The 18,932-nt window shown below is 36.6% G+C and overlaps 1 protein-coding gene across 3 annotated transcripts in view; it reads right to left on the minus strand.

Annotated features, from left to right (window-relative positions):
* PDE4D (phosphodiesterase 4D) overlaps positions 1-18,932 on the minus strand; it is a 1,555,180-nt gene that overhangs the window by 870,294 nt on the left and 665,954 nt on the right. The gene's annotated exons all lie outside the window — the stretch shown is intronic.

Here is an 18,932-nt window from a genome sequence, read left to right on the forward strand (position 1 = left end):
AAGTTATGACTTACATAAACAGTAGAAATTAACCAGATGGGTGAGGTAAAGGAGTCTCTATGCAGAAAGAGATTGTAGTGCAGAGAGCAAGGTCCACTCAAGAAGCTGCAAAGAGTTTGGCAAGACTGAAACTCTGTGTGTGTGCAGGAAGGGGGCTGCAGAGAGATGAGGTGGGAGGTGTCAAAAGGTGAATCTGGAGGAATCAGTAGGAGCCAGGTAAGAAAAGGGTTTCCTTTGCCTAGGTGATATGTTGGAATGGTTTCCAGGAATAGGTGCTAGGAAGTTATTGAAGGTTCAAAAGTAGGGAAATGACTGATCAGATTGGCATTTCAGAGTGATCACCCTGGTTTCCAGGTGGAACATGCACTGGAGGGGAGGGGTTGTTAAGGTGCTTCAAGACTGAAAGTCAGGGAGGAGAGTTTGGAGGCAGAGATGGTGGGACTTGAAATTTTAGAGGACATCTTCAAAATGTTAAGAAGGCAAAAGTGAAATGACTTGGGGATGATTAGGTAGAGAGTATAAGGTAGAGTCAAGGGTGACTGAAAGGATGGTACCTCCTATCCAAACTTAAGGAAATATCACACATCCTCATGACTTTAGTGTATTCCATGTGTAGAGTCTGTTTTCTATTCCTAAATCTACCGCTCTAGAAAAAGTACCAATGAAATAAAACGTCAAGTGATTTGAGCACCAAGTGGGAAACTGGGGATTCCTTAACCGGGATGCTGATTTTCATATGTCAATATTTTGTCTATATGTACTTCTTCATATTTTTAGTGGAATATGCATTTCCTAGAAATTTTACAATAATTTCGTATTATGTAAAGATAATTGAATAAAATAGTCCCTGTTGCTAGTAATCATAAAGATAAATTTAATTTCCACTGGCCACATAATAATTTGTCTCATTATCTTATATTCACAGCTTGTACACATATAATAATGTCACCAAATGTCACTTAAAATAATATTTTTCTTTTTAAATGTTAAAATGCTTCTTTTCAGTTTAACAAAAGCTTTTTTAAACTTACATTCACATTTTCAAATATAAAGTGAGTTTCAGTAGTACCTGTGTTTCATTGCTAAACTTTTGAATTCTGCTTTTTTCCTTAATGATAAAACTAGCATCACAATGATTACTTCTCATCCATATTCATAAATGTACCTAATGGCTACACTGGCCAAATATCTAATGTAATTTCAATTTCTAGAAATCAACATTTCTAGACCACATCCTCCCCAAAATATTTTTAAAATGATTTCTTATATTTTTTGCTCACATTTCACTAATTGTATAAAAAATATAAAATTTATTTATTTATTTTTTTACCTCAGGAAACATATGGTGTAAATGCTTAAGGAAATGTGAGTCATGTCTTTGATGAGGCAACTACTAAAAAATCAGCTCCTTCTGCTACAATATAAATAGCATGATAAGCCCTATCAAAGGTCAAAATCTAATTTTAAAATATGTATTTCAAGAATTTTTATTTTAGCCATCTTGCCATGAATTAGAAATACGGTCTGTTCAGTGGCCAACTCTGACATTTTCTAGTGCACTTGCTTTTCAGTTTTTGGAGCAAGAGAGAGGAAATACATTTTGTTATATTTCAACTCAAAGATCTCTGAGATATTGCAGAGCCAAAAAAAAAAAATCTTCTCTACCCATTCCCTACCCTACTCCCCCCCAGAAAAATCCTTTCACCTCCCAAACAATTTCTAAAAATACATTTTTCTTTTTTGTTAACTGCTGTCTTGAAACTTGAAGATGTGTCTGAAGGATTTGGTTGTCAATGTTACTTATTTCTAAGCTCCCATCTGGTTCTCAAAAAACTCTTTCCTCCTCTTCCTAAGTGAACACCTCTGAAAGTTGTAATGGATTTGGCAGTAGGCAAGCTGCCTATGTTTATAACTCTGAGCACACAGGTGATGCCACCTATGAAAAACAGCACTTGGCACCTCCAGCCATCTCTGTCTAACTGTGAGCTTCAAGTCCACTGGGTGCTTGGGAAGGAGAGCTGATTAAATACCCCATCCAGGAAGGAGCTAGATTGACAGACAAGAGTTCAGGCTACTTGCTTGCACACTACTTGCAACTGAGACCTGTGACAAGAATGGAATTTTGCTCCCCTCAATTTTTAGATATAAGAAAATTGAGGTAGAGGGAGGTTAATTGCTTTAATGCCTCCATAATTTAAACACTAGATTTCTTGCTCAATGTTTAGTGATGAAACATACCAGAGTAGGTCTGTTATACTCACCACCCTTGGCTGAAGCTGGACTTCATTTCCACTGACTGATCCCCTTGTTTGTACAGATCATGTGCAGCTAATTCCTGAGCTTGTTTTTCAACCTCTCAAACACCTGGAGTACAAAATTTGATTCCTTCAAAGAGACTGCTCAAATTCATTTGTTTTTGCAAGTACCATGAATAGGTTTTTAATTAATTATTATTATAAGAGAATACGTATTTATTGTGGTGAATTTTAGAACTAAGAAAAGGGACAAAGAATCTCTAACTCATCCTTACTTTCTCACCCAGAGATATCCATGGCTAACAGATGGATGTATTTACTTCTAGTCTTTTAAGATATGCATATATCTTTCCAAAACTGATACTATGTTATATAAACACATATCCTGATTTTCCCATTTAATATTTTATGGTATGCAGTTTTCCATTTTTTAATATTTCAAGTATTCTTTGTAAACAGGTATTTTAATAATTGCATAATAGAGTATGCATAGGCCATTAAACCCAGCAGTGCATGATCTGGCCAGGTCAGCACTCCAGCCTTACCCTCAGACACTGGATCCTGTCATTTAGGCCTCCTTCATATATCTGGTTCTTCCTGCCTGGAAAATCCTTCCTTGTGGTAGGCACAATTTTAAGATGGCCCCCAAGATTCTGTCCTCTACATACATGTCCTATATGATCTCCTTCTCTTATGTGTGAGCCTAATCACGAACAGGATGAACAGTCACTCCTATGATTAGGTTATGATGTATGGAGAAGGTGGAGGGATTTTGCTGATGTAATTAGGGATCTCAAATCAGTTGATTTTTGAGTTAACCAAAAATGGAAATTATTTTGGGTGGGCCTGACTGAATCAGAAGAACATCCATAAGGAGGAGTTGGGCCCTTCCTGAAGAGGAACATTGTCTTGCTGGTCTTGAAGTAAGTGGCCACGTTGTGAGACAATCTGCCAAAGGATGAGGAACTGCAGGTGGCCTCAAGCGGCTGAGAGCTCCCCCAGGCTGGTGATCAGCAAGAAAGTGGGAACCTCAGTCCTAAAACCACAGCAACTAAATTCTGCCAACAGCTTGAAGGAGCTTGAAAGAGGACCCTGAGCCCCAGACATGAATGCCGTCTGCAAACACCTGATGTCAGCCTCGTGAGACTCTGATACACACCTGACTCCTGACCCAGGGAAAACATGAGATAATGAATGTTGCTTTAAGCCACTGAGTTAGTGGTAGTTTCTGACCCAGCAATAGAAAACCAATGCATTCCCTTTCTCTTTTCCTCTGGTAACTTCCACTCAGCTTTCAGGTCTGAGCTTTGAGGTCCCTTCCTTCAAGGAGCCATCCCTGGCGCCACCTATATATTGTCCCAGCTCATTTTTACTTCTTCCATGAACAGCAATCACAGATAGAATGGCAGTTGCCTATTTTCTCACCTGCATGTCTCTTGCACAATAAACAAGTGTGGATACTGAGCCTCAGAGAGGTGAAGATCTATTTGTTTGATGGCTAAAATATATTGGGACATCTCAGGAAATAGCAACACATGTGAATACAATGCAAACTTAAATTTTAGCAGACTTGCCAACACAAGACGTGGCTGGAACAAAAATACAGTAAATTTACCATAATGTGTAACATTTAATGTATTATCTGAAACCAATTTCAGATAATACTACTGGAGCAAATTTCATCGAATAATTCATGTGTGCATTAGCTGTGTGGATACAGAACCTGATTCTATATACAATTTACTATATGGCCTTGTCAGTTTTTATGTAAAAACCACTTAGAGTGAATAAAACTGCCTATTTATGGTAATTTCTCATTTATGGATTACTTCTGAAGAAAACACACTGTTCTTTTCCCTGGGTTTCAAAGCCTGGTTAGCCGACAGGATCCCAGAAGCAGTTATGTGCTGGAGCTGAGTGACTCATCTGGGAGATTACAGTAGGTGAGGATGCTCTACGTGCTAATTGCATCAAGCTGAAACCATCCAGATATTAGAAATAAAAGCAAATAGAAGGGTGATATTTTAATTCTGTATTAAAGATAGGGGTTAAAATAATAACTCAGCTAAAATAGATACAAAAGCCCAATGACTCGCTGCTTTTTTTAGGATGAGTAAGGGAAAAAACTAAATTAAAAATCACTAGATTATATGCAAAACTGCCTGTTTATTTACCTTACCGATGGTGTTACTGGACACACACTGAAAAGGTTAGCATTAATTGGCTTTTGATAAGGACAAAATTCTGCATTTTCAGCACTGCTGGACTGATGAGTTAGAATTACAGGATTTCCTAAAACTCATCAGTTCCCTCTAATTGGGTCTGTCCAGGAGAAGAGCTGTCATATCAGAGAAGAATTCAATAATTCTCAAGCTTTGTTTCATAAAAACCACCTGGGATGCTTGTGTTAATGTTCCTATTCCCAAGCCTTTCCGTAGAAATTCTGACTCCTTAGGTTTGAGGTGGGGCCTTATCATATATGTATTAAATAAGCCCCCAAGATGATTATGATACAGGTAGTTTAGGTCTTACATTTTCAGAACCATTGAGTAGACCATTTAAGATATTTGTCATCATTGCTTCTCAGAAGACTTGCTCCTAAGACCAGAAGATATTTGCCTGGTGTCTGCTCTGCCTGAGAAAGAATCTTCAATGTGCATGGGGTCCTGTAATGCACATGAGGAGTAGAGAGCTCCTGGGCCTACAGGGGACAAGTAGGGTGCAAAGGCTAAAACGTCACATGGAGACCCCAGTGAATTAGAGTCACCTAAAGAAAAGCCACCATTTAATGTGCAGCATTCTTGGTAGGTGGGAATGTGAGCAGGGTGTTGCCAGATTTGCTGTTTTCTAGAGAAACAGAAAACATGAATTTTTATGTAAACTCCCTTGATTTTTTAAAAAATCACTGGGTTTTAAAAATAAAATCTGTAATTGGAGTAAGGGCTGCAAGTTTTCAACCTCTGCCTTAATTCATCAGGATAATTCTCCATAAAATTTGAGAAATGGCAGAGCCTATTTTGTTGACAGAGGTGGTGACATGAGAACAGGAATATGAACTCCATGGGTGAGAGGTGGAAGGGAATACCCAGGCCCACAATGCTGCTCAAGGAAAGACAATTGAGCTGCCTTTTCATAAAACTCGGCGCTGTGAGGAGGAAGTGTTTTCTAGTGTCCAGAATATGAAGCCTGTAAAAATTGGATTTCTTCTTCCTCCTCCTCCTTCTCTTCTGCAAAAAGTTTTCAGATCTTCATCCCCATTGTATCTCACACCTAATCACCCACGATCCTGCGGAGTAGGTCAACTCAAGGTTGGATCTACAATATTTTAAAATGCTATAAAGTAGATTTCAGTCCCTGAGTTGGATTCAACCTCATTCTTCAGGCTGGCCAATAACTGACAGGGTCTTTGGCTGTGCAGAATGCTAAGTGTGAGGTGTACAGGGACGGTAACAGTTCAGGTAAGGCTACATGCCAGACTGTTAGCTGTGTTCCAGGGATAACAGGAACCTTTCTTTTTTACCAGTCAAATTCTTCACGAGTCATCGTACCTTTTAGAAATATTAGAAACCATCTAAACCTCTCAAATATCAAACTACTTTTCTTCCTGAAGCGTCAGTTTCTTCTGAACGTGTTCTTTGTTTTTGGAGAAAATCCTGGAGAGCACTGATAATTCCCAAATTAGGCAAACAACCAGGAAAACCTCTATAATCTGAGCCCAATAACTCCATATGGCAAATTTGACAGAAGTCTGCTCTGAAAGTCCTGCCTGAAACCATTGGCCTGCGCCAAGTTATAGAAAAATCAAGGCAATGCCAATTCCTCTGCTCCAAAACCACTAAGATCAAATACTATTTTGAACTTCTCAGCACAGCTTTTTTAGTGTGAATATCATAAATACAAAAATATACCTGCTATGCGGGGCAGGAAGGTTCAAGTATTTCATTATGTTTCTTATTTCATAACATATAATTGAGATCTTCATGATTACAATGGGATATTTCTAAATCCATTGGTGAGCATTATAAAGAGCAATTCTTCAAAAGAAAGCAAGGCTTAGCTGAACTGTGAACATGTTTTTGACGATAAAAATCCGGCTGGTTTTATCCCTAAGGCTATTTTTTTTTATTTTAAAAACTTTAAAAAATAAGAGTCACTGGTCACCTAATTGCATAAAGAAAAGACCCTCTAGTGATAGTTTATGCCTTTGGGATATCTGATAGGTCAAATTACCTAATGCTTGTACTTATCTTGTTTATTGTAATTTCAAGGAAATTTAGTGCTTAAAAAATTTAATGTAATGACAGAAGGTGTTCTGACAACTCACCTGTTTCATTGTCTTCATAGCACTCCTGTTGTTTGAGCATTATCATTGCTAGTTGCATTAAATCCATTATTTTTGGTGTGCCAATATTCAGTTAAAATATACACACACATATATTAGGACATGTCTGTCTTTATGTAAGTTTTTGCAGCCACTAAAAACGATGTTCACAAAAAAATTTTAATGACATAGCAAAATACCTTTCTAAGGTGATGAAATGCAGATTATCAAACTGCATGTATCTATGTATGTGTAGAAAATAAAGGAAAATATATCACAGTTTTAACAATAAATAACCTATAATAATGGTATTAAGAGTGAGTAAAGCACATCAAAACTACAATGAGACACCACTTCACACCCCTTAGGAGGGCTAATATAGGAAGTATTTTTAAAAGAAGATAATGCATCCATTAGAATAGAAATATCAGCTGTAAAGTGTTAAAAAACACTGGGTTTTAAAAATAAAATCTGTAGCTGGGGTAAGGGCTGAGAGTTTTCAACCTCTGCCTTAATTCATCAGGATAATTCTCCATAAAATTTCAGAAATGGCAGAGCCTATTCCGTTGACAGAGGTGGTGGCATGAGAACGGGAATATGAACTCCATGGGTGAGAGACGGAAGGGAATACCCAGGCACACAATGCTGCTCAAGGAAAGACAATTGAGCTGCCTTTTCATACAACTCGGCACTGTGAGGAGGAAGTGTTTTCTAGTGTCCAGAATACGAAACCTGTAAAAATTGTTTTCTTACAGATACACAACTGTTTAAAATCTAAAATGTATTAAATTCATGCCTTTTGGCAGTAGGCAGGTGGGATAAATAAGATAAAAGACTCATTAATCATTCATTTAAACATTTGGTTTAAATGGTCATCTGGAAAACTAAAAAAAATTATAGAATGCTTTTTCGAGAAACAAATCATTGTTTAATAGAGATCATCTTGAGTATGGGATGGTGTTGAAACTGTTTTATTTTATATGATTTTGAGTTACTGATCAATGACTGATGATAAAAATAAAAATTTAAAGAAACAAGAGCAACAAAGAGAAATGAAGTTTTAATATTTCCAGTAAAACATAAATAACTTGTAAAGAAAAGGAGTTCATGTAGAAATGTGCTCTGTGTTCATGAAATTCATTGTTTATATCCACAGGCTCCTAGAAAATATGAGTGTCCCCTGCAAGCTGCACTCATCTCTATTATTTATATTTTTTATTGACTTGTTTTAAAAAGTACAAAGATGAGCCTCAGCCTGATGTTCCTAAAGGTCAAATTTCTTAAATTACCATCAGTGAGATTTTTTTTTTTAAATCATATATGGACAAAAGAGAGTTCACAGTTTGGTGCCTGACGTTTTCTGGTGTTTTTGTCTCTTATTTATTTTGTTTTGTTTTTAAGAGATAATTTCTGAAGTGTCTAATGCATAAAAATGTTTTGAAACTCTTCTGTAAAACTCAATTTTTGTTATAGTTTGAAGTTGGATGACATGGAATTTTTAAAGTTAGGCTGGGTGCTATGATTTGTTGCTAAAAGCAAGTAGCATAGAAAACACAATATTTAGGCAGTGTTCTCATTGTCTGGGTTCTATACATATGGGCAGTTGATATATTTACTTGGTAATATGAAGCCAATAAGCTGGTCATGAGACTGGAAAGAAGTTTGGAAAGGAAGAGGGAGGCAAAATATACCTATATCCATACTAGAGATTTGCACTGATTAATGTGTTGATTAGCCAGCAGTTTGACATATCCAAACTTCCTTTGTCCCAGGAGAAATAAATAAAATGTCAGATTATCAACTTCCTCCTTCTACTCTTTTAACACGTACATACTGACACATGCACACACACGCGCACACACACATATTTAAAAAAATAAAATTCAACTGATTTGGTCAGACACACTGAAAACTGGTTAATAGATTAGAATAATCAAAGTTATTTTTAAGCTAGTTGCACAGAGAATAACAAAGAGGGTTACGCCAGAACCTCCAAACTTTTCTTGAGTCTATGTTTTTAATCATTATGCACATCGGGTTAGGAGTGCCCGTTTGTAAAATGAGCACGGCAATAAGATTTACCACAAAGGGCTGTTATGAGAATAAAATTGAACTATCCAATGTGTGATTTAGCACCGTGGCTGCCTCAATTTTAGGACTTGCATAGTCACTATTATCTGTCGTTCTTATTTCAGGCAAAGAGAACAGGAAAAGCAAAGGCATAGAGACGTGAAATTGCTTAGGATGTTTTGGGGAAACATTAAGAGGTCCAGCATGACTGAAATACAAAAATAGTTGGGGGAGGTGAAGGGGAATGAAAGGGATGACGCCAGAGATGGTACAGATTATGTCCTCAAGCGCCTTTACCTGCAGGGTTATAACCGTGGGAGGTGTCATGCCTTTAAGGAGGCTATTTGAAGCGTTTTGAAAGGGATGACATTGGAAACAAGGACAGCAGTTATAAAGCTACCACAGAGGTCCAATAGGAGATGAGAACTTGAATAGACTATGGCAGTGGGCATGACAGAGAATGGAAATATTCCAGAAATCTCTTTCCTTTATTTTTTAAAATATTTGTTTTGTTGTTGTTAACTGAGGTTAACAAGAAAGCCCAGATGATATTTGCCTCCTGCTATTCATGGCACCTCCTATATTGCATCAGGATTGCCCAACAGAATAGGGCAGAAGCAATGATGTGTAACTTTTGAAGTTGGGTCCTATAATACATTGCTGCTTTCCTCTCATCCTCTTTGATCTCTTCATACAATGTAAATCAGCAACCATGTTATGAAGACACTCATGCAGCCTGGAGAGCGTTTGATTTGCAGAAGAAATGAGACCTCCCTGCAACAGCCAATACCAACTTGATCATGTGAGTAAATCACCTTAGAAGCACATCCTCCAGCCCCAGTCAAGTCTTTATATTTCTATCACCCCAACTGACAACTGCAACTTCATATGAGTGCCAAAGCCATAACCACTGAAGAAAGATGCTTCTGAATTCTTGACCTATAGAAACTGAGAAGTTAGTTATGCTATTGTTTTAAGCCACTAAGTTTTGGGGTAATTAATTACCCCATAACAGTAAACTAATAGAGATTGATCTTATTTGCACGTAGACCTGGTATGTTAGACAGATTCTAAGATTCCTATCTCCTCATGTTCAGGCCTTGTGTAATTTCCACTTCTGAAGTGTGGATAGAATCTGTGAATATGATGAGATACCACTCCTTTGATTCTGTTTTTTCAGATATAATTAAGGTAACTAAACAGCTGGCTTTGAGTTCATAAAAAGGACTATTTTGCTGGTGGGGCAGATATAATCATATAAAACCTTTAAATCTGGGTTTAGAGGTCAGGGTCAAATGAAATCAGAGAATCCAAGCAGTAGGAAGATTCTTCTGTTGGCCTTGAAGGAGTAAACTGCCGTATTGTGAAGAGGGTTACATGGTACAGAATGGCAGGTGGTCTCTAGGAACACCAGTCTGTCAGTCACAAGTGACTGAATTCTGCCAACAACCTGGATGAGCTTGAAAGAGAACCCTCAGCTCCACGTAAGGACTGCAGCCATGGCTAACACCTTGGTTTCAACCTCGAGCTAAGAACCCAGCTACCGTTTGCCCACACTTCTGACCTACAGAGGTGGGACATATAAATGGGTGTTATCTTAAGCTGCTACATTTCTTAAATTATTTGTTAGACAGCAAAGAAAACTAGTACACCTGGCTTAGATGATAAGATCTTGGGCTTTGAGCTGATGCCATAATAGAATGAGACTCTTGGGAACCACAATAAAGGGAGTATGTTTTGCATGTGAGATGGAAGTAAATCACTGAGGGCCAGAAAGCAGTCTTCTTCACTGGTAGCCAGCCTCCAAGATGGCACCCAATATGATCCTACTCATCTCTGGGAATTCATTCTTTTCTGTAGTCCCTTCCTCACTCTCACATTGTGTAGGGCTGACCTACGTGAACAAAAGGATACGTTGGGAATGACATTGTGTGACTTTTGAGGCTCTATCATAAAAGACATTGCAGCTTCCACCTTAATCTCCTGTGGATCACGCACACTTTGTGAAACAGCCCACATACCATGAAGATCCTTAAGCTGCCCCATGGAGAAGACCGCCCGACAAAGAATTGAAGTTTCCCGCCAACAGCTAGCACTAATGTGCCAGCCATGTGAGGGAGCCATCTTGGAAGTGAATCTTCCAGCTTTAGTCAAGTATTCAGAAGAATGCAGTCCTGATGTATATGACTGTAATATCATGAGAGAGTCAGCTATAATCACCCAGCTAAATATCTCTTAAATTACTACGGACCTAAAGAAACTGTGGGCATAATAAAATTTCATTATTGTTTTAAGCTGCTAAATTTTGAGTATATGCAGCAATAGGTAACTAAGAGGTGTACAGGACAGTTTCTAAAAATTGAATCCCCTCTCCAGGTTATAGTGGACAATCAGTTTGCAACAGAAAAAGAGACAGGAGAAAAAAAAAAAGAGTCGTTCAGTAGTATTTTAGGGGAGGTTTCCAGACAAGCACAGGCTAAATCTGTGGTTCTTGTTCCCATAGTTAATAGATTATATGTCTCTGATGAAAAAAGTGATGGCTAAAGACAAAAGACTTTGACAACTGGACCAGATGAAAAGATTAAGAGTTCTCTCTCTGGGCTTTTCTCCTTAACACCTTGATTATCTTTAACACTCCCTTAACACCTTTCTTCATATGTCTTGTACAAAAACAGCAGCAAAATAGAAGAAAAATCCTTTTAGACCAAATAATGACAAAGTGGAAATATATGCCTCTTAGACACAATGAAAATCGTGATATGAAGGACTCCTTTGTACTGCAGAACAGTGACTGTATTCTGGGAGGAGGAATTTAAATGCCATACAGAAGTGTAACTTCAACTCTGCTATTTTTTCACTGAATTTCAAGAGAAATTTTGTGTTTGTAAAATTAGATTGGAAATATAGAGGTCATACAAATTCACAATTTGAGATTGAAAATAAGCAAATAAATTTAGAAGGAAGTCTTAAATGTAATTTGTTTCTGGTTGTAAAAATCATAAATGCTAACTATAAAAATTTTGAAATAAAAAAGTGAAGAGTATAAAATTTATCCATAATCCCCATATTTAGAGCTAACTACTCTTTTCAGTTTCCTATGCACATGTTATAAATTGAAATATTTCTGCCATTAAAATGTTATGTTTTCGTCTAATTTAACTAGAATTAATAAAATAATTTCCCTGTGTTATTAAAATTATTTTTTAAGCTATATCTAACTGCCACTTTTAACAGTCTTTAGACTATAAATGTATGCTCAATGTTAAAATCAAAGAGGCAGGGCAGAAACAGGCAAAAATTTGGGAAAAAAAAAAACCCAGAATTAAAGAATTAACATTCACTTTTAGTGTACCAGCTTCCAATCTTGAAAATATACATGTTACACATTTGCATACATATTTGCAAAAATGACATGCTATGTATACTGAGTTTATCTTGCTCTTTTTTGGTTTCAATTAAAAAATTCAATAAAAATATTGTTTACAACATGATTTAATGGGTGCATAGTATTCTATCATATGGACATAATTTACATATTTATGAATAGTTCCCATTATGGTACAGTTCGGTGGTTTTCTTTAATGAAAATTTTGAGCGTATATCATTTCAGTTTTAGATTAATTCCTTAGGATAACTTCTCAAAAGTATAATTATTGGGTGAAAAATGTATGCATAAATTCATAGTGATAGATATAGCTAAATAATTTCCCATAAATATTGTTGCAATGTATATCTTAACCACAATGAAAAGAGATCCTTTTCTGCTTCACTGGTTATGAGCACTTTCTCATTTTTAGAGAAATCTGATAGACTGGAGATGGCATCTTGGTTGTTTTTACTTGCATGTCCTTTATGAGTAGTAAAACTAATTTTTTCATGTTGACATTTTTTTACATGTCCACCTATTAATGTCTTATATCTATTTAAAATCATTACATTTATCCTTTTATTGTCTTGTAAAACCTGTTTATATATTAAATTTATCAACTCTTTGTCTATGCATATAATTTTTTTCAATTTGTGACTTCCTTTTTAATTATCTTCATTCCTTTTCAAGTAAATTAAATTTTAAAACATATATGTATTCAAATATGTCAGTATTTTCCCTAATGATTTCTTCCTTTGAAGTTGTGCTTAGAGGGCGTCACCCTAAGTATCCAAGATTATATAAACATTGAGGATATTTTCCTCTGAATTTATGTGGATTCGATTTTTATAGGTGGTTCTTTAAAACTCTGTATCTGAACCTTATCTTGAAATAATATGTGAGATTAGAATCTAACTTTTATTCCAGTAGTATTATTTAAAAGCAAAGGTATTGCACAATTAATACACAGTCACCCTATATAATAGAGACAAGTAAAAAGAAAAAAAATGCCAACTCTAATGTGAGTTATTAACATTTATTCACCCTCTCTCTCACTCAGCCTCTCTCAAGTTGTCTTGCTTGAAGGTGTGTGTTGGCAGGAATGGGGGACAGCCATGTACGCCAGGCACCGAACACAGCAGCTTTACATGTTTGTATTTAATTCTCGACTAGACTTGTGAGGTAGAAATCATTCTGTTGCAAAGTTGAGAAAGGAGGGACTTGGAGAAATCAGAATGCTGGAGATTATAGAGCTCAGAGCCTGGCAAATTTGAGTGTGTATATGAGTTGCTGGAAATGTTGCCAAAATGCAGGCTCTGATCCAGTAAGTCTCTAGAAGGGGCCTGAGATTCTCCCTTCTAACCAGCTCCCTGGCAATGCTGATGCAAATGGTCTGTGGACCATACTTTCAGTAGCAAAGACAAAGATGACGACTAAATAATGGAACTTGATGTACCCCTAGGTCTTTGGACTTCTGTTTCTTTCCACACTATCACGCTTCCTCTAGCTGCTGTCAGCACATGTGTGCTTCTGCTTTTAACAAGTTTCCATCCTAAAACAAAGTCAAACTTCTTAAGCCTCACTTTTATTTACAAAGATACACATAATAACAAATATTTAAGAAATCTGAAAGTCAAAATGAGTGATGAAAAAAAATTTAGAAGGAAAACCTCAAGAGTGTATGTCACAAAAATGTTCCAAGCATGCTCTCCAAGGGAACTTGTGAAAATCCATTACTAAAATTAATTTTTAAGACCAGAGGATTATATCCCACAGAAAAACCAGAAAGGTAGAAATTTTCATAGTTCATATTTAATAATCTACCCATTCTCTAAATATGAAACATTCACAATTATTGCTCAGGCCAATGCCTACTGTGAATGTTTTTGAAATGAGAGCATTCTAGTCTCATAATTTTATATCCTCAATATATTCTTAGGAGGCAGGAAGAAGAAATTATTGCCATTCAGTATGAGACTAACTTTTTTTGAAGGCAAGTCTGAAAAGAAAGAGCATTTCTTCACACAAATATATATTTTTGATTCACATAATTATCATATCTACAGAAGACTTAATTTGAACTCAATAAAAATGATCATTTTAAACTATGAGTCAAGTATTCTAGGATATTGCCCTTGGATTGAACAAAAATTACATATGATGCAGGCAATCTATTTTTTCTGGTTTGTTCACTAAAATATGACAACTATAAGGCATATTACAGCTTAGGACTAGAAAATCTAAAGAGAATTACCCTCCAAAAATGAAATGACAATCCGATGCGAAAAGTAGATTGAATGTAGAGCTCATAATTCTACTTCAATACCACTATTTCCTAGTAATAGATCAGAATCATATCATTTTTAGCTGGAAAAAAACCTTAGAGATCATTTAATTCACCCCTTGCTCTTGTTAATGACTTTGCTATTGCCTTTATTTATAGAAGTGGAAGATAAGTGGTATTTCTCTTTTGGCATTGGAATTCTACACACAGACATAGTTTTGCTCTTCCAGCTTACTGAGCCATTCTGATGTTCATACTTACAATACAGGCGAAGAGAAGACTATTACAAAGGATCATTTTAGTGGAAAAGAAAGTCAGAATTAAATATCTCATTAATCTATACAAAATTATTTCTGTAGGTGTATGTTTCTCTCATCAATGTGTACGACAGTTAAATGCATAAATCTCCCACGCATCAATGGAAAAATAAATCTCGTAGTGATGAGCACATGACAGATTTCTTTTCAGAATAGGGGAAAATACACAGTCACAGTGGCTGCAAGTAATTTTGTAATTGCCTTACTCTATTACCGACATGGCATCTGCTCAATGCTCTGAGACCTTTTCCTCTCATCACTGAATTTTGCATTTAATTTGCATAATATGTCAAAGAAGGAAAATAATGGATCTGGCTGAAATTTCAACTGAAGTAAATCATGGGGAAGCAATGCAGAAGCAGACGTCTCTCCAGAAATGCATTAAAATACAAGGGAAGTCAATAAGGAGTCTTAAAATTTTCATTTCCAAGTACTGAAATTGCATTTTTTCAAACTTTTACATGAAACCTTGAATGTTAGTTCTCTTTTTAAAATATTCTTTCAAAAGCTTGTATTTCAAAGAAAATGAGTATTAGTTCTTTTTTTTCTACAATCCACCCACTTGGTAAAAGGCACTAGATAAGGTCCTAAGCATCACAGATTTGGAAATACAAGGAATGGGATGATGAACTAACTTCAGCATTGATTATGTCACATACAAGAGTCCCGGTTGCCCAAACAATCTCTTTGTCATCTGCCGACATCTAAATCTTATTCCCGAATTTAGATTCATGAAATGCCCCACAAGTGTGCAAAGTCAGCAATCAGCCAAGAGCCTACACCAAGTGCATCACCTTGGTCATGTGTGCTAAAGCTACAGATCTACATCAGCCTTATGCCCTTGGTCAATCTGGGTTTACACATCACGCATTTTTCCAGAGCAGGGGATACGTGTAACTTGCTTGGTATGGAGAATAATATTCTATTGTTATCACTTTTGTTGTACTTTCTGATAAATCACCTTTATCTCTTTAACTGGTTTCTGGGTGATTGACTAGCACCTTCCTAACTCCAGAGAAGCCATTTTTTATTCCTCTTTTCAAGATGCTAGCTCCCAGAATACATCAAAGGCTCTTCTATTTTCAAAATATATGAAAAAGAATACTTGAATTCTTTCACCTCAAATTTCATCTCTGAATATCACATAGGGTGGGATTATAAATAAATTATGACTAAAAACTTCCAGGTTTATTTCCCTGATGAGCAAGTTATTTCTGAATCAATATTGATTTTTTTGTGTGAACTATCAACCACTACCTTTAGAACTAGTAACATTTTCGAAGATGAAACTGGAAGACATTTCTCAATGAGTTTGATGCACCAATAAATTTATCAGCCAGACTCTGTTTCTAAGACTCATAAAATTTATGCCAAGGAATACAGGTGAGGAAGAGCTAAAAAAACTATAACATCAAATGAGACCTCATTAACCAGATACTCAAAAGATCAGAATTGAAGAAATGTAAGGGAGAGAGGGAGAAATGGAGGAAAGGAGGGAGAGCAGAAGGAAAGAAGGTGGGAAGGAAGGAAGGAAGGAAGGAAGGAAGGGAGGAAGGAAGGAAGGAAGGAAAGAAGGAAGTGGGGAGGGAAGTGGGGGAGGGAGGGAAGCGCATAGGCAGTCAGAAAGTAGGGAGAATGGAAGGAAGGAAGGAGAGAGGAAGGAAGGAAGGAAGTAGAGAGGGAGGGAGGGAGTAGGGAGGCATGCAGGCAGGCAGGAAGTCAAGCAGGTAGGCTGGGTTGTTTCCATATGGGACTCTTTCTATGCAAAGACAAATATTTCAATGATTCTGAGTTTTACTTTGGCTCATGATATGAAACTGGTGCATTTCATAGGTATGTGGGTATCTGAGAGGTGAATGAGTGTTCTTAGACACTTGGGCAGCAGCTGAGGCTCACCTGGCATTCCTACTTGATGCTCTCATAGTTCAAGTCTCAATTATGGTGATTATTTGGAGCAAAGGGACTGGAGGGCCTAGAATTTCCCTCTATCCTACCTCTCTGTGGTAGGATGCATCATCTGGCCCCAAATCCCTACTCCTTACATCTATGTATTCATTCTGAGCCCTCCCATCAAGGGTGGGAGGACCTGACCCACTGCTTGTCTTTGCCCTCAGTCACAGGATGTCAGTAACTGTCATGACAGAGACTTGAAAATGTGCTTTTGTGTTGGGCTTGTTTTATTCCACCTCTTCCATCTCCATGAGAAGAACACATCCAGGCAAGCTCATCAGTCCCAGAAGAAAGATGAGAGAGAATGTGGAATGGAGATGCTCTAGGTCACATAGATGTCTGATTCTGACACTCACGTAACTATTCACAAGTTCAATATAGATCAACCAAACACCAGTTGCCCCTCAGATTTGTTAAAAATAATACATAATTTCTTGTTTTAAGCCACAGTGATAGCTAATAGATATATTTTCCTTTTGCCTTCATGGTGGGATCTAACAAAATTAGTAAATATCTTTCAAATTAGAGAAAATGGGTACCAGTCTCAAGGGGATATCTTTGGTCTTTGTCAAATATTCACTCAGATAAAATAATAACAAGAATGAATGTAAGTTTTTACAAGAGACTCTCACGGAGGAACTACTATACCCTGGTTGATATTGAATAGAGGCTCCAGAACAAACACTGTACAAGTACTGAAGCAACATGGGAATTTATGCTTTGTTGGTAAAGCAATAATCCTTGCAAATTCACTAGTGTTATTCACAAAGACACTAAAAGCATCTGTTTGTTTAAATTGATAGCCATTATAATCTTTAGTAAGTATCTGTCTTTCCAAAACAACTAAGAAGTGAACATCTTTCATTTCCTAGGGAGAAACAATTCAAGCAAAATTTCAGGCTAATACCTGACAAACAAGAACCTATTTTCCAGAAATTGCCACCTAGATGTTTTCTTAAAGACATGAGAGGTGCCTCTCATTTCCTCAGCTCTGCCTTTTCTACTTCCTAAAGGACAGTTTGTTATGTTTGATGTCAAAATAGGCAGTGTAGGAATATAGAGGGTGGTTTCTAATGGTCACACTTCATCATTCATCTGATTTCTACCATTTCCTTCTCCTGACAAGGAGTTCTTAGGCCTCCAACAGAAATCCATGTATAGAGGGTTCAAAGGTACTTCCAAACAGTTTACATGGTAATAAGGTTAGTAACTCTCCCCTAAACTCATAGGAACATGTGACATTTGTCTTTATAAGGTAAGATTATTCTCTGATTTTTTAAAAGTATGTCTAATGATGTGTTTTTGAAGAACAGGATAATAACCAACTAAACTTTAACCAAATTTCCTAAAAATCAACTGAAATTGATTCCTTTTGTGAGTGTTAAAAGGATATGAATTTACATTTCCACTGCTGGATAATAAAATGGTGTGATGAGCTGTACCATGGTGAGATTCTACACAAGTGAGGCACTCATGAAAGTGGTACTTGGAGCCCAGGGTAATCAAGGAAGATGAGCTCCTGAGTGTGGATATAAGAGCTTATCAGTTCGGTTCTTTGTTCCTAGATTTCAGGATTGATATGATCAAGTTTACAAACTGGACCTCTAAAAGTACAATGGCTAATGCTAAGGATGGGTGTGCAGGGATTGTAGTTGGAAGAGGCCCACAGACTCTTAAACAGAATTTGAGAAGAAAGGGATATTTGACAGTTGAATTGGAGTTTATTGAGTTATACATTGCTCCATTTTCATTGGCATAGTAAGAAGGTTAAAGGAGAAATCAACAAGATATTAGGGATAGCTATAAGGACCCGTTGAGTAAGGTGATTTTCCCAGTGATTTGGGGATAATGGGTCACATTTCCTAAAAAATAATGGCTCTCATGGCTTTTTACTGTGAGAATGGATAGGTTGAGCAAGGATAACGAGAATCAGCCTGAGGCCCATGGAGACAGATGCTGTGAAGTAGATGGATGCATAAACTTGAAAACTTGAGACACTGAAATAAGTCACTTGTTATTGATCTGTCTTCATGAAAATGATGCCATCGGATGTAATTAAGAGCACTTTCTTCTTAATTGAGGAATTCTATAATGAGATAGGTAGTCTTCACCTTGTTCCACATACATGCACCCCACTGAGTGATTTTTTTTCTAAATATATTATACAATAAGGAACTGTTACTTTACTTATTGAAGTTAATAGCTACTATTTTAATAATTTAGTGACAACATTTGTGCTAATTGCTGAGCAGAATATTTAAATGAATCACTTTTAAACTATATACTTGCAAGATGAAAATAGGTTTAAATTCTAAAATACCACATTCTAATAAAGACATTGAAAATAAAATCTGAGAATCACATTTAA

The sequence above is a fragment of the Pongo pygmaeus genome, chromosome 4, assembly GCF_028885625.2.
Source record: "Pongo pygmaeus isolate AG05252 chromosome 4, NHGRI_mPonPyg2-v2.0_pri, whole genome shotgun sequence".
In the NCBI taxonomy this organism is placed as follows: Eukaryota; Metazoa; Chordata; class Mammalia; order Primates; family Hominidae; genus Pongo; species Pongo pygmaeus.